This window comes from Pseudorca crassidens, chromosome 12 (assembly GCF_039906515.1).
Source record: "Pseudorca crassidens isolate mPseCra1 chromosome 12, mPseCra1.hap1, whole genome shotgun sequence".
NCBI lineage: Eukaryota > Metazoa > Chordata > Mammalia > Artiodactyla > Delphinidae > Pseudorca > Pseudorca crassidens.
The window spans coordinates 86,198,361-86,215,186 of NC_090307.1; the positions used below are offsets into that span (position 1 = coordinate 86,198,361).

Consider the following 16,826-nt stretch of genomic DNA (forward strand, 5'->3'; position numbering starts at 1 on the left):
AAGCAGGCACAGATTAGGCAATAAAATGATCACACCTAGTAATGAACGAGACACGGGACATGACAGAGAGGGGGCCGCATCTAGCGCGGGGCTGGCGGACTGAGAACCCAGGAGAACGAAAAGTCTTGCCAAGGAAGGTGATGCGTGGAAATTCACACTTGGTGAATCTGCGGGAACCCCGTGAGGCGCCTTGGAGACCAAAGTGAGGAGTTTGTGCCAGATGTAGACAGATGGCAACTGGGGCCGAGAGAAGTTAGACAAGCATGAACGATGCTTCAGAATGGTTCCAGCCATCACAAGGGGTATTAGCAGACACCAGTTATTTTCCTCCACCTGGTCCAAAAAAAAAAAAAAAATTACAAGGAATACTGTGAACAAAAAAGAAAATTCACACAGGGTCCCTAATCTCTAGAAGTTTCGATTCTTAAGAGTCGGAGTCGGTCTTTGGCAAAAACCCCACTTTGTTTCACCAACTAGAAAAACACGAGTTAAAAATGAATGTTCTCAGCTGAAGCAAAATTTTGAAGAGAGAAAAAGTCTAGAGCTCTTCCCCCAGCTCTTCAGACGCTCGCCTGGGGCACCTTTCCTAACCTGAGGGTGGGTAACAGATCCTCGACCAGCCGAGATCTGGGAAGTTGCTGGCGGGGTCGGCGTCTGGGCTGCCCTGCTCTAGCGCAGAAACAAAGTGGTAGTTTTTTGAGGGCGATGGGGCATCTTTGCCACTCCAGGCCATCAATTACACCTCTGGTTTGAACCTACAGTCTGGCTTTTCGGGGGGCGGTGGGAGCTGTGGCTGCCAGCACGAGGAGAAGCCCAGAATAATAGTGTCTGTGTCTTTGCCCCAGACATCCCACCCACCCACACTGGGCCCTTGTGCTAGAGAATTGGAGCAAAACCGAGAGGCAAGGTCCCGGGCGTCGGGGGCCGCTCTGGACTCCCTGAAATCCTCACACTATGTTTCAAACGCTGGGGGATGGGTTAAAATCCAAAGTCAGTTTTTCCAGGTTATGCTTTTCCCTCACTTTAACCTTCTTCGTAACTCCACGGGCTTTTTAACCTTGTGTGGGTACGGGTGTGTGAGTGTGTGTGAGTGTGTGCATATATGCATGTGTGTGCATGCATGGGTAGGCCTGTCTGCACACACATATTACAGGGGAATCGGACAGAGAATAGGAACTTGGGAACTTAACACCATAGAGAATTGTAAGTAATGAATTCGTCTCAGTTTCCATGGCCCTCTGGCACTCAACAAGGATAAGTTGGAAAAACTGGTTGAAGTCGACACTATATGATTCTATAGTAAAGAGAAGTTGTGATGGGTTAACTGTGTCCCCCTCCCCAGGTTCGTAGGTTGAAGTCCTAACCCCCAGCACCTCAGAATAGGACCTGATTTGGAAGTACGGTCTTTACAGATGCAATTAGTCGAGGTGAAGTTATACTGGAGTAGGGCGGTGCTAATCCAATATGACTGGTGTCCTTATAAACAGGGGAGTTTGGACACAGCCATGCAAACAGGGAGATGGCCCTGTGAAGGCTGAAGTTAGTTGCCACAAGCCCAGGAACTACCAGAAGCCAGGACAGGAGCCTGGCACCTCCAGTGGGAGCAGGGCCCTGCCAACACCTTGATCCCGGACCTCTAGCCTCCAGAACTGTGAGACGATAAATTTCTGTTATTTAAACCACTTAGTGTGTCATTGTGGCAGCACTAGGAAACTAATACAGGAGTTATGATGTTGATGTTCAAAGGTGAATCATTAAAAAGGCATTTCTTGGGACTTCCCTAGTCGCTCAGTGATTAAGAATCCGCCCGCCAATGTAGGTGACACGGGTTCGAGCCCTGGTCGGGGAAGATCCCACATGCCACGGAGCAACTAAGCCCGTGCGCCACAACTACTGAGCCTGTGCTCTACAGCCGTGAGCCACAACTACTGAGCCCACATGCCACAACTACTGAAGCCCACGCACCTAGAGCCTGTGCTCTGCAACAAGAGAAGCCCCCACAATGAGAAGCCTGCGCACCTCAACGAAGAGTAGCCCCCACTCGCCACAACTAGAGAAAGCCTGCGTGCAGCAACGAAGACCCAATGCAGCCAAAAATAAATTAATTAATTTTTTTTTAAAAAAGGCATTTCTTGGGATGCATTTTATGTTTTTTTCTAACAGACTTCCTTTCCTTTTTTGTTTGTTTGTTTGTTGGGTAAATGTAGACAAACAATGAATCTGCATTTCCTCACAACGCACTACAACTCTATCGTTTCTTCCTTCTTCTTTCCAGGGAAGAAGGAACTTTCTTTTATTTTTAATTTTTTTATTGAAGTATAGTTGATTTACAATATTGTGTTAGTTTCAGGTATACAGCAAAGTGACTCAGCTATACAGATATATTTTTTCAGATTATTTTCCATTATAGGTTATTGAATATAGGTCCCTGTGCTATACAGTTAATCCTTGTTTTTATATATAACAGTGTGTATCTGTTAATCCCAAACTCCTAATTTATGCCTCCTCCCTCCCTTTCCTGTTTGGTAACCATAAGTTTGTTTTCTATGTCTGTGAGTCTGTTTCTGTTTCGTAAATAGATTCATTTGTATTATTTTTTAGATTCCACGTATAAGTGCTATCATATGATATTTGTCTTTGTCTGACTTAGTATGATGAACTCTAGATCCATCCATGTTGCTACAAATGGCAATATTTCATTTTTTATGGCTGAGTAATATTCCCTTGTATATATATAGCACATCTTCTTTATCCATTCATCTGTCAATGGACACTTAGGTTGCTTCTCAATCCTGTTATCTTTCATTTGATTTTTGAAAAAATTAAAACTAGAGATGATTAAGAAGATTTCAAGATGAATATAACAAAAGCCACATGCCTGCCACTGGCTTAAGAAAGAAAACATCACCAAACAAACAACTGAAATCCTGGTGTCTCACCAGAGTTAACAGTTATCCTGAAATTGGTGTTAGTTAATCCTATGCATTTTTTTAAACATTTCTACATATGGATGAACATCTCCTTAAACACTATACATTGTATGTGTTTAAGCATATATATATATATACACATATTATTATATATGTACATATATAATATGTACATATATATGCTTATATATATAGTACTGTGTCCGTTCTTCCATGACTTGCGTCTTTGACTCAGTATTGTCTTTGTAAGTTCACCCGCGTTGATGCATGCTATGTTAGTTCATTCATTTTCACTAAGTATAATAGCCCCTTGTTTGAACGTCGTATCAGGTATTTATCGATCCTCCTGTTGGCCGATACTTAAGCCGTTCCCTGGTTTGGTTTACAGTGCTTTGGTTTGTTTTCCTATCACGAACAAAGCTGCTAGGAATACTCTTATCCGTGTCTCCTAGTTTCTCTAGGGCAGTTATTTTTTCAAAATGAGGGTGGTGCCCATTAGAGAGGATTGAAATCAATTTAGTGAGCCCAAGTCCGCTGTGCCATGGAGAAAGGGGACGAGGAAACAAAGTATTAGAGTGCATCACACATAGTAAGACTAAGCATGGATTCATGAAACTTTTGTATCAGAAATGTGTGTGTGTGTGAGTGTGTGTGTGTGTGTGTGTGTGTGTCTGTGTGTGTGTGTGTGTGCCGCCTGGTTTGAGATATAGAGTTTCCCAAATGTGAGTTATGATGAAAAGTTTGAGAAAAACTGCTGTCTTAGTTCAGGCTTCTACAACCAAATCGACTGATTTTACAGCTGGGGACACGGAGTCTTCTTAGTAACACACCTGAAGTCTTAAAGCTAATAGACTACAGAGAAGAGATTGTGAAGCTGAAGGGTTTGTCCTCAGAACCACATTTTGACCATCAAGACAGAGTGCTTCATAGGGTTGCTTCCTACTTTATAGGGTTGAGGTGTTTGGGTTTTTGAAACATGATCAAGGAAAACAATGAGGCAAATGTGGGTTAAATATGTAGTTTGGACAGGGATAAAGAAAGTGTTCATGAACAGATGAATGGATAAAGAAGATATGGTATATATATATATATATATATATAGTGGAATACTACTCAGCCCTAAAAAAGAATGAAATAATGCCATTTGCAGCAACATGGGTGGATCTAGAGATGATCATACTAAGTGAAGTAAGTCAGACAGAGAAAGACAAATACCATATGATATCACTTATAGGTGGAATCTAAAACCTGACACAAGTGAATTTATTTATGAAACAGGAACAGACCCACAGGCATAGAAAACAAATTTACGGTTACCAAAGGGGAAAGCGAGGTGGGAGAGGGATAAATTAGGAGTTTGGAATTAGCAGATGCAAATGACTGTATATAGAAGAGATAAAATACCGGGACTTGCTGTATAGCACAGGGAACCATATTCAGGATCTTGTAACAGCCTATAGGGAAAAGAAAAAAAAGAAAAGATAACAGGATTGAGAACCTGATGTTCATTTCTTTTCCGGCTGCCGAGTTGCCATTTTGCCTGCAGTTTGAGTCGTTTCTGCTGCATTCCAACCCTTATTAACTAAGAATTTGCTCCAACCCTTTATAAAATCTTAAGTTACAAACGCTGCGTGGAAGACCCAGCGAGCGCGGCAGCTCCACCGTGTTCAGTTCACTGTCTATGTTAAAATACGGTAATTTATAAGGGAAAATCTGCAGCACGCCCCTTGGCCCTGGGCCCATAACTAGGAAAGACGGCTCGGAAACATGCAGTCTTGAGTGCTTTCAATGGCCTAAGGGATGAAGAAAAGGAGAGGGGGCTGGGGGAGGGACCTCCACTTAAATTTACTATGACTCTGCCCCCACCCCTTTTCCCTCCAAGAAATTCTTTCCAGTTCTCTTGTAAAAGGCTTCATGGTGAACCAATGAATAGAGATCCCCGAGCAGGCTGGCCTTTATAAACAACACAACTAGGTACTGTGGAGTAAGTTACTGACCGAGCAGCTAAGGCACCTGAGAAAGGGAACAGGGAGGAAAGTGTGGCTGTAACCGGGTCTCCTTGGAGAGCAGATTAAGGCAGGAGGCATCACGTGATGCACTGACCCAGCTTGGGAGGATTCTGGAATGTTTCCAAGAACAGAAATAAGGCCCCACAAGTGTGGAAAACTAGGGGGTTAGCGAGTGGATGTAGGCAGGAACGATCTCGCTCTTAACCGGCCCCGTCTCTGCTCCCATCTTTCGCTGGCTTCTCTGTGGTCGGCCAGAGTGACCCACAGGAACGCCACCACTTCCCTAGGACATTGATTGGTCTCTAGCACACATCTCTGAATGCTGGCCCTCCATCCTGCTTCTGTTGCCCAGTTTGGTAGACAGCAAAGTCAACCCTCATCTTACTGAAAATCTGCCTCTGTGGTCCTATCTTCCCAGGTGGGTGACGTGAGGAACCTCAACTCTCGGAGGCCCCGTCCTCGCAGGCACAGACCCTGAGACCCTGGGCTCTCGCCCCCGGTGACCTATCTCAGGCAAAATATTGATCATGCTGGAACTGTCACATCAGCTCTGGGACAAAAGCTTTGCTTCCGTAACGGGTTGAACTGGTGCCACGACCTCCATCGAGGTAAGAGGCAGGAGAGGTTGGGGTCCCTAGAGAGGAAGGTGAGGTTGGACACGCAGAGAGGAAGGTGAGGGTGGACACGCAGAGCATGGAAATGGCTAAGAAAGGAGATTTGAGACAGAATGCCCCGCCCTGGCAGGATGACCTTGGCCAAGTATAACCTTGGGCATTTACGGTATGCCGTGCCTCCCTTCCCCTCCTCTGTATGTTGGGACAATAATAGTACCCATCTCAGGGGCCGAAGAGGATTAAGTGAGATCTCGGACTTGAAGCCCTGAGCAGAGCACCGGGCTGTAAACAGGTGCTCAGTAAACACCAGCTTCATTATCGTTGGAAGAGAACAGAGGGGGCCCAGTGACTGGGGAGAGGCTGGGCAGCACCAGGGCCAGCAGGGAGTGTGCCCCTCACACTTGAGTCTGTGCCCTGAGGCAGGAGTGGGGCGTGCCGTTTTTCTCTGCATCCTCTTTCCCCTTCGACACAGACCAGTGTCTGACACACACTCAAGCTGCATCGCTTTGGGCTCATTCCAGACCTTACCTCCCAGGAGAATCCAACTCCCTGAGCACCGGCATAAAATAAAAAGGTCTAGGTCTTTCTTTCTGCACATCCTTCATCTTGAGAGCGGACGCGCTAATGTTTCCTCCTCTGAGCAGCCCAGGTTGCCCTCTAACCCTCTGTATTTGTTCCTGATGGGCTGTGTTTGGGTGGACGTGAGACTCAAAGAATCCAGCTATCAAATTGCTGAAGTACTGAGTAGGGCTGGGAGGCAGGGGAAGGAGGTAGGTGGGGCAGAAGTCAAAGGTGCCACCATTTCTCAGCCACTAGAGCGATTAATGTTAAAAAGATGTGAGCAGCTGGAACGCCTGTTCTCAGCTGGTCGGGATGCAGTCCCGCTGGTAGGCGTTCACCCAAGAGAAATGGAAACATATCCACACAAAGGCTTACACCTTTACGCCTAATAGCGCCACACAGGAAACAACCCAAATGTCCACAAGTCGGGACCCACTTAAACTAAAAAAGTATTCATTGATTATCTGAAATTCAAATTGAACCGGGCGTCCTGTATTATCTGGCAACCTTCCTTCAGAGGCACCCACGGGACCGTTGCCAGGAGGTGGTATTGGGGATGAGGGGAGGACCCAGAGCAACACATTAAACACGATGTAGAGTTAATATTTGTTGGGCGTTTAGTCTCTACAGTTTGTTCTCTTGGTTAAGAACGGGCGCTGCTTAGCTTGGAATCCCAGCTCTGCAGCATTCAAGCTGTGTGACCTTTTGGTGCCTCTGTCTCCCCATCTGTGAAATGGGTGTAACCTTAGCCTCATAGGATTGTTTTGAGGTTTAAATGAATTGATACAGGTCGAGCACTTGGAATCATGCTTTACACGTAAAAAGTGCTCAAAAAGTTCAGCTACTATTATGGTTGTTGTCAGTTTCTTGTTAGCCGAAGAAAACCAGTATCAATACAAGTTGCTTGAAGTCATCTCCTTAAGCCAGGAACCAAATTTAATAGAGAAGAGCAGAGGAGGGGGATTTTTGCCTGGGACTTTATGTTGAAAAATGAAACAAGGTGATAAACGTTTATCAGATGATAATTGTACTAATGCACTAAGATTTAAAAATAACAAAGGATAGGGCTTCCCTGGTGGCGCAGTGGTTGAGAGTCCACCTGCCGATGCAGGGGACGCGGGTTCATGCCGCGGAGCGGCTGGGCCCATGAGCCATGGCCGCTGAGCCTGCGCGTCCGGAGCCTGTGTTCCGCAACGGGAGAGGCCACAACAGTGAGATGCCCACGTACCGCAAAAAAAACAAAAAAACAAAGGATAACTCTACAGGGGTTTGGGAGCGGGTGTGATTTTTCTGGGGGGGGGCAGAATAAAATGTCCTTCCCTTCAGCAGCCTCCCAGCTGGTCCCGCTCCCGCACCAGCTACCTCTCCTCTCCTTGAAGTGTGCATCGCCACTGCAGCCCCAGCGCTTTGTAAAACACAAGTCACTTGTGTCCTTCTCGTCCTCAGAGGCCTTTGGAGCCACTGGCCTACAGGAAAAAAGTCCAACCTCTAGCATAACTCACAGGACCACAGTCTTGACGAGAAGAGATAACAAGCAAGACAACAAACCAAAATGACAAAAAGTGATCTGGGTAAGAGAAGGGGACGTTTTAAGAAAAGGGAAACTACGATGACTATTTAGAACAGTGTTTTGGCGGGACTTCCCTGGCAGTCCAGTGGTTAGGACTCGGTGCTCTCACTGCTGTGGCCTGGGTTCAATCCCTGGTCGGGGAACTAAGATCCGGCAAGTTGCGCGGTGCGGCCAAAAATAGAAAAAAATTTAAATAAAAACCAGTGTTTTGGAGAAATCAAAGGAGAGACAGCATCTGAGACAGAGAATGAACAAGGGTTCGCCCAGATTGCAGACGGAAAAGATAAACAGATAAGAGGATGTCGGTAGAGATGGATGACAGGATCTAAGTAACTGGCAAAAGTACGGCCGCCAACAAAATCACATATGTTGGTCAAAAATGGTCATTGAAAGAAAATCTCATTATGTTTGAAAATAGAAATAATATTCTAAAATCACAGTTTACATACAGACAAAAGCTGGGAACTGGCAGCAGAAAGTGGAAACTAGTTTAATGTTCTTCGTCTCGTTTTACAGAGACCGTTTCATTCCTGATCTTGATAATTACAGAGACTTGAATCCGCTTTATTTAAAGGCTGACATTAGTGTAACCAAAACCGTTTGACATCTTTCACATCACTAGAGGGAAAAAGAAGACAGTAGTATCCGTAGATAAAGGGTATTAAAGAGTAGAAATTGCAAGGCTGACTGAAACAGAACCTAAAACAAGAGGAGAGAAGGGAGATAGTGTGTATTCGTTGTAAAAATAAATTCAAGTTGGTTCAGCCACACAAAGACAGACGCTGATTCAAGAAACGAAATCCAACTGCACGCCATATACAAGGGACACGGTGAGGTTAGAAATACAGCGCGACAAAAATGTGAGGGGGGCCTCCCTGGTGGCGCGGTGGTTGAGAGTCCGCCTGCCGATGCAGGGGACACGGGTTCGTGCCCAGGTCCAGGAGGATCCCACATGCCGCAGAGCGGCTGGGCCCGTGAGCCATGGCCGCTGAGCCTGCACGTCTGGAGCCTGTGCTCCGCAACGGGAGAGGCCACAACAGTGAGAGGCCCGCGTACCGCAAAAAAAAAAAAGAAAGAAAAAGAAATGTGAGGGGAAAAATGCAGAAGAGAGAACAGGATTGGGAGAGATGGAGGGACACAAAGCAAGTAAAGCAGACGAGGCACTGAATTCTTCGGAGGAGGGAGACTTTTCAAGGGCAAAGCCTCAGGTCGGTCCCTCCATATTGATAAGATCTCTTAGCACCAAATAACCCAGCTTTGGGTCGCACTGCTGAGAAGATAAAGCTGAAACCAGCCTGAAATTTGATCTCCATCCTTTCCTTTCCCTCACCCTCCCCAACCCCCCACCCCAGCACAATTCCCTGGTCCTCCGTTCTGACAGTGAGCTAAATATTTTTCAAGTCTTTTACTCAGAGACCCCTCTTTCCCTCTCTCCAAGGAGCTGATATTCAGAAATCATTCCAGGCATTTGGAATTCAGAATATAAACATCTCCGAGGCAGCCCCAGGCCCCAAACTCCCCAACACGCCTTGTTTTCTCCCTGACACCTGTCTTCATGGTTCACTCCTGTTTTCCCCAAGCTGTTGGCTCTCGTCCTGTCCCAGGCATGTCATGCTTATTCATGAAGAGGCAGCTTTCTCTGGGGATCAGAAATAAATTCATCCTTGTGTGCATTGTAGGAAACCAGCCAACACACCATTTGGGGATTCGAGAATGCTGAAGTGTTCAGCGGTACAGCCTTCCTTTCACAACAGCCAAAAAGTGGAAACAACCCACATGTCCATTGACGGATGGATGGATAAACAAAATGTGGTCCATGCCTGCAGTGGAATATGATTCAGCCGTAAAAAGGGCTGAAGCCCTGACACGTGCTACAATACGGATGAACCTTGAAAACATCGTGTCCTGTGAAAGAAGGCAGACCCCAAAGGACAAAAACTGTATGATTCTATTTACATAGAATACCCCAAATATGTAAATTCATAGAGACAGAAAGTAGATTAGAGGTTGCCGAGGGCTGGGGGAGGGCAAAATGGGGAGTTATTGCTCAATGGGGACAGAGTTTCTGTTTGCGACGATGACAAAACGAAATAGACGGTGGTGATGGTTACACGACAGGTGGATGTGTGAATGCCATTGCACTGCACACCTAGAAAGGATTTACAAGGTAAATGTTATGTCATGTGTATTTTATGACAATTTTTTTAAATGGGAAGAAAAGTGGCCTTTCTGCTCTTGGTGTATGGAACTCCCCTCTCCACACTGGGGACGGCCCTCAAGGAAGCTGGGTGGACAGTGTGTAGTTGTGACGGACATTCTATCAGCCCCCCCACCCCCCAACCCCTGCCCCAGGCACCCCTTTGATGGGCATCTGCATGGGAAGGACCCCTTCCCCCTTCCTCCCTCCCTCCCTCCTTCGCGCTCTACTTTCTTACTTCTGTCCCTCCCCTTCTAATGTTTTTCTTCCCAATATTCAGTTGAGAAGATGTAACATCTACCCAAGTGGTGCCCGTTCTCACACACAGAGTGATGCTTTATTGAGCGCTTCCTGTGTGGCTGCTGCTCACTGGGCACAGTGAACACATTTAACCTCCCAGCAGCCCTCACGGTAGGCACCGTCATTGCTCCCATTTCACAGATGAGAACACTGAGGCTCAGAGTCAGCCAGGAAGTGGAGGCGCTGGCACGTGAACCTTGCTGTCAGGCTGCTGTGTCTTCTCCTGGTCCCTGTCCCTTTCTGGTCCCTACATTAGTGGGTATAGATTCACCACAGACCTATGGAGACCAAGTGAGAGCACGCTGTTCATGGCGTGCTTTTCCCACTAGGCTCTGAACAGAGGCAGCCTTTTCTGATCTCCCTTCACTTCATTTCCTCCCGGGAATGTCTGAAGGCACTGAAGGAGAGCAGAACCCCTTTCCTCTACCCCTCGAGTGTAAACATTTCAGCACCATGCTGCCAGAGGAGGAAAAAAAAATCCCCACCTCCTGTTAAAAAACCAGAAAACCAGGCTGTGGAGAATCAAAGGGAGCTTTGTACGGGGAGCCACCGTGGAGAAGGGAGATGGGGGCCCTTCCAGGGCCAAGCCTCACCCTACCCCCGCCCCCGTAAGACTGGAATCACAGCCTGATGGCTCAGGAGAACAGGCAGGACCAAAGCCGGGATCAACTGTGGATCCAGCTCTGAGCACTGAGATGGGTCTCTCCTCGCAGGCAGGGCTGAGGTTGCCAGCTAGGGCAGGGGGCTTGGGTTCTGCTACAAGGGGTCGAACTTGCTTAACTGGGGCCCCCAGAACAGTGAGTCTCCCCTTAATTCTGTGGTGACAGCTCCCCTCACCCCACCCCATCCCCTGCCTGCTTCTTTATCTCAGGTGGCTTGAAAACAAAATAATTTTCATTTTAAGAAATAGAGGCCTGTGAAACTTTGGTGGCGGAGGGAAAGTGGGCACATTTAGTCAAACCTATAGGAAGGGGCTTCGGGGCTTTCAAGAGGTTGGAAATCACCATTGACTCTTCTGTCCCCCTAACCACACACTTCATGGAGGTCTGTTCACAGTATAGACAGAGAAGGGTGTGGTGGGCTGGGCTCTGGGTAATTCTGCAGGCGCTGTGCTCACGACTCTGGGAATTTAACACCAGGCACATAAGGCGCTCTCATTATGAACGTTCCCTGAAGATTCGAATGAAGTAGGGGACACAGGACACCACCAAGTCATGCTCAGCTCCCAGGGGACTGATCGCTAGCTAGCATCGTGCTTCAAAGGTGACCGTACACGCCGTGTGAGTGCCCACCAAGTGCCAGGCACTTACAATTATTAGAAGTCGATTCATCCCCACTACAGACCAAGGAGGCAGGCACTGTGAGCGCCCATTTTACAGATGAGGAAACTGAGGCACAGAAAGGTTAAGTAACTTGCCCAAGAACACATAGATAGTAAGCCGTAGATATGAGATTCAAAACCAGGCAGTCTGGGAGCCCGTGCACGAAAATCCTGCATTACACGTGTGCCCAAAATATTGATGCTTTCAGACAGAGGAAAGCATGGAGAAGCACACGCCCCTGGGCAGACAGACAGACATGCAAGCACACACACAATAATAAAAGATTCCTTCCTTGGACAACCTGCATGGCAGGAGCCCAGAGATTCTGCTGTTGCTGTTTGTTTTTTCATTTTATTATGACTTTTAATTTTAGCATAGGTTAAGACTCACAAGAAGTTGCTTAAAAAAAAAAAAAAAGTACAGAGTCCTGCCTGCTCTCCTGAATCCCACGTACCCTTCACCCAGCTTCCCCCAGTGCTGACCTCTGACACCCAGAGCACGTGTCAATGTAGGGAACCCACACAAGGAAGATGCTATGAACTCTGGCAGAGACCTTACTCGGATTTTAGTTTTTAGAGGAGTGAAAACATAGTAAAATAGCTCAGCCTTTTGGTTTGAACTGAGGAGGCTGGACTCACCGAGGGTGGCAATCTGAAAGGATTTTACGATTTAGCATCTCTACAGGTGTCATTTCACAGAGCACCCCGCTGCGGGCTCAAGGCTGGGAAAACAGGCTAAGTCTGCCCTTCCCTGGTCCAGACACTCAAATCCTAGACTGGAAGGGGAGGGGGTGCCAAGGGCCTCAGGGCAGCAGGGAGCAGACCCCGCTCAGGATTCGAACCTGCTTCCTGCCTACAGTCTGTTCAGGGCAGCCCCACAGCAGTGGAATAAGAGCCTGGGAGGAGAGCGAGGGCCAGGAGGTGGCAGCTGGAGGTGGGGCGATTCCACGGGCCCAGAGCTTCACCTGCTGCCTCCAAACCCCGGCCAGGAGCTGTGAGCAAAGGATCAATCTAGGCGGAGGAGGCGCGCCCTGGGGGCACAGCTTCAGCCTCGGCCGTTTCCTTCGGATTAAACCTCGAAAGGAGCTTTTTAAAAGGTGAAGCGTCATCTACATATAATGAAACGCGCAGATCTGCGTTTGACGCTCGTCTGCACCTGGATCACTAACATCCCAGTCAAGATCTAGAACATCCCGTCTCCCACCCCCGCAGACAGAGTCCAGCCTCTTCCGCTTAATCCCCCCAGAGGTAACCGCTAGGCTGACCTCCGTCACCTAAGCCAGGTCTCCTCCGCTCTAGAATTGCCCATGAATGGAATCACGTGGTGGTTTTGCATCCGGCTTCTCTCCCTGCGCCTCGTGAACCGGACACTCGTCCGAGCCGTGTGCCTCCCGCTCTCTGGGTCACGGGCTAAGGCCTTCATTGTGTGGACACACCGCCGGGGGTTTGTCCACCCACCTGCTGATGGATATTTGGGTAGTTTCCAGATTCAGCCTGTTACAAAGAAAGCTGCTGTAAACATTCACACACAGAGCTTCGCGTGCACATCCGCGCTCCATCCTCTCGGGTAATTACCTGGGAGTGGAGCTTCGGGGCTCGGGGGAGGAGTGTGTTGAACTTTACGGAGAGCACTTTGGAGGGAGCTGCTCTCAGGATCGCTGCCGCTGTTCTAAGCCACCCCATTCGTGGTCGCTTGTCCCAGCAGCCCCAGGAAAACGAATACAGCCGACCTTTCCAAGGAAAACCGAGGCCCAGGACAGGACGTGACTGGCATGGAGTGTTCCTCTCACAGCTCGAGTGAGGACAAGTCCGCGTTTCAGCCCTTCACACAGACCTGGGGGAAATGCAGACCCGCCCTGGGCCTCGCGGAGGGTGTCTGGGCGATCGGCCAGCCGCTCTCCCTCCCGGCTCAGCGGCAAGCTTCTATCAAGCGCTACTCTGTGCTCCATCTGAGCCGCCGAGCCCCCGGGAGGGACGGGGGGCGTCGATTCGGGTACCAACAAACCTCTTGGAGCAACTCTCTGAGCCTCCGGTGATGCAGAGGTGAATAAACTACTGCTGTGTCCTGTAGAGCCGGTAGTCTGATGGGCAAAACAGTCGTAAAGAGGCAACGAGAGTTAGGACACTGAGTTCTAAGCACCGTAAGGAGGGTGGGTCCTCACTGAGGCCGGGGAGACAGGGGCCGTAGAGGTGACAGTGGGGGAGGGAAGTGGTCTCTGGGCTGAACCTTAAAAGACCAGCACCGATTAGCCAGGTGGGTGTTGGGGGAAGGGACTGCCAAGATGGGGAAGAGCCTGTGCAAAGGCCCAGAGGCTCGCCCAGGGGACTGTGAGAGGAAATAACAAGCAATGGGCCAGCGGAGGCCAGATCACGCAAGGCCTCACCTGTCATGCCGTGGAGGCGAGACCCTGAAAGCCACGGGGGAACTTTGAAGACTTTAAGGAGGAAACTGACATGCATAGATTTGCTCTCTAAAAACAGAAAATCACTACAACACAAAACAAAACACCAGGATGACAGAGTAGAGGGTGGCAGTATAGGGTAGTGGTTAGACCGTAGGCCTGGGAAACAGTCTGGGTTCACATCCTGGCTCTGCCCCTTGTTATGTGGTCTTGGGCGAGTTTACTCTCTGTGCCTAAGTTTCCTTCCCTGTAAAATGGGGATAAAATTAGTCTCTACGTTATAAGGTTATGAGGAGGCTTAGAAGAGTTAAAACCTGAAAGGGGGCTTCCCTGGTGGCGCAGTGGTTGAGAGTCCACCTGCCGATGCAGGGGACACGGGTTCGTGCACCGGTCCGGGAAGATCCCACATGCCGCGGAGCGGCTGGGCCCGTGAGCCATGGCCGCTGAGCCTGCGCGTCCGGAGCCTGTGCTCCGCAACGGGAGAGGCCACAACAGTGAGAGGCCCGAGTACCGCAGAGAGAAAACAAAAACAAAAACAACAACAACAACCAAAAAAACCCTGGAAGGTTTAGCAGCCACCTGGCACACGGTAAGAGGTGAATAACGGGAACTATTTTAGGGAGGGGAGTTGGGGTCATCATCCAGGTGGTGTGTGAGGGCTGGAGCTAAAGCAGAGGGTGGGTGTGCAGAGGAGGGGGCCCGGACCTGGTCTGGGATGCCCCTGACCTAGGCGGCCAAGGGGAGAGGCAGGAGCGGGGTCTCCCTGTCGGTGGCCACACTGCCTCCCCGCCTGATCCCAGAAGGTCTGTGCGGAGCGCCACACTTCCACGTGTGCCAGACTCCGTAAAACCTTGGGCAGAAATTTATCGAAAAACCAAGAACCAAAAAAAATAAAGTCATCAGAATCACCCCCTCCCCATTCTCAGGAGCGAACAGACCCCGCCTCCAGCGAGTGGGAGCCCAGCGGTGATCCAGGGCCCCCTCCAGCCTGTTTGCTCTGCAGAACCCTAACACATCCCAGCCCAGTGTCGGCTGCCTCCGCGTGGGCCTCACGTGGGCAAACGGACGGGTTTGGAAGAGTGGGCTGGCCGGGTTGAAGGGATGTTCAGCCCTTCTTTCTCCCGCGTGGGGACTGGGAAGGGGAGACGGTGCAGGGAAGGTGGGTTCCCACGCGGAGAAATAAGGATACAAAGATATGGCCGTTATCTCCGCCCTCCCCCCACCACCGACCACGTCCCATCCTCCAGGAGTTCCTGGACCAGGCTTCTGGGAACCAAACAGAGTAAGCAGAGCCTCCGTATTGATTCCATCACAGAGAAACAGAGGTAGTTCCTTCTGTGTGGAATCTCAGAAGCACGAGGTCGGCTTTCTTGAAATCATGACCCATCATCTCTGTCACTGAGACCCTGGGGCAAGTCGTGTTTGCGTGATGCTTGGGGATTTGCATTTCTTGGGGCTGGCCTGTGCACTGGGGCCGTGGCGGGTGGGTAGGGCTATCCTGTGCTCCTGGGGACAGGAGAATGGCTGGAACGTCCACGTCCTGAACCTGCCGGCAAGAAGAATCTGTTTTATCTGCTTCAACGAAGCCCTCGTGAAGAAAGTCCTTAAGCTCTTTCCAAACTGCCGTCTTAGCTCAGGACCCATCCCTCTACCTCCTCTGTGTGACATTTTCCCTATTAAGGGATTTCTAATGATTTTTCCCTTGTGAACGTCTTCAGAGGGGCTCCCTATTTCATGCATTATGTTGGTGTACGTGTGTCCATATTCCTTCCAACGGTGTGTCTGTAGAGCTTGCCAGTTGTAGAGGGGGAGCTCAGATCTCTCTGGGTCACCAATAACAATATTAATAACGAGGGCACCGACTGGAGATGCTCCGAGGAGAACCTTCCCAACATCCCCACTGACACCCCCCCTCCCAAGCCACCCAAATAAATCTTAAGTATCAACAGTCTGCTTTGCTGTGTGTGGTAGGATGAATAAAGGCCCCGCAAAGACAGCCACATCCTAATTCCCAGAAACGGATCAGCAGGAGGGCCGGGTGGCTGGCGCGGCTTTGAGCAAAGGCCAGAGCTGTAGCCTCCGTCAGAGCGCGAGGGCGGGGCCAGATCCTGCAGGGTCTTCTGGGCGTAGTAGTGACATTGGTATCGCCTCTGAGCAGAGCAGTGTAACCCTGGTGCTTCACATAAGTCCAGGCCGCTGGCCGTGTGGCAAATGTTTAAGCAGATAAATGTATGTTTGGGCAAATAGGACGTTGTGTTCAAACGCCAGTATGCAAAGGCGGCAGGAGACGGGAGGGGTTTCTTCCTTTTCCTGCCCCTCCTAAGGCCCCGTATTAGCCTCTTAGGACAGCTAAGTTACAACGAGGCAGCTTAACACAAAATTTATTTTCTCACAGTCCCAAAAGCTAGAAGTCTGAAATCAAGGTAGTGGGTAGGGCCACTCCCTCTGGCCTCCAGGGAAGGATCTGTCCCAGGCCTCTCCCCCACCTTCTGGTGGCACTGGCCATCCCCGGGCCCCTCGGCTGGTAGGCGCGTCACTCCGGTCTCTGCCCCCATCTGCACACGGCCTCCTCCTCTGTATGTCTGTCTTCTGACCTTCTCCTGAACACGCCTGACATTAGGGTTAGGCCCACCCCACTCCAGGGCGACCTCGTCTTTGCTTGATCACGTCTGCAAGACCCTATTTCCAAATAAGGTCACACTCATAGGTCCCTGGGGTTAGGACCTTTCTCTGGGGGGACACAATTCAATCCACTACAGGGCTCTTCTTTGCCTATTACTTGTCTCCCTCTGTGTGCACGTGTATGTGCACGTGTGTGAGTGTGTACTAACTCATGGGGAATTCATCTCACCAGCTTACACTTCCAAGAACCTCAATGTTTTGTTTTTGTTTTTGTTTTTTTGGCCATGCCGTGCGGCATGC

The 16,826-nt window shown here is 49.4% G+C and overlaps 1 protein-coding gene across 5 annotated transcripts in view; it reads left to right on the plus strand.

Annotated features, from left to right (window-relative positions):
• RFLNA (refilin A) overlaps nucleotides 1–16,826 on the plus strand; it is a 244,657-nt gene that overhangs the window by 194,232 nt on the left and 33,599 nt on the right. For all 5 annotated transcript variants that reach the window (XM_067701166.1, XM_067701165.1, XM_067701168.1 and 2 more), the window contains one exon: nucleotides 5,358–5,547. The gene's annotated coding sequence lies outside the window, so the exon portion shown is untranslated. The remainder of the gene's footprint in view (nucleotides 1–5,357; nucleotides 5,548–16,826) is intronic.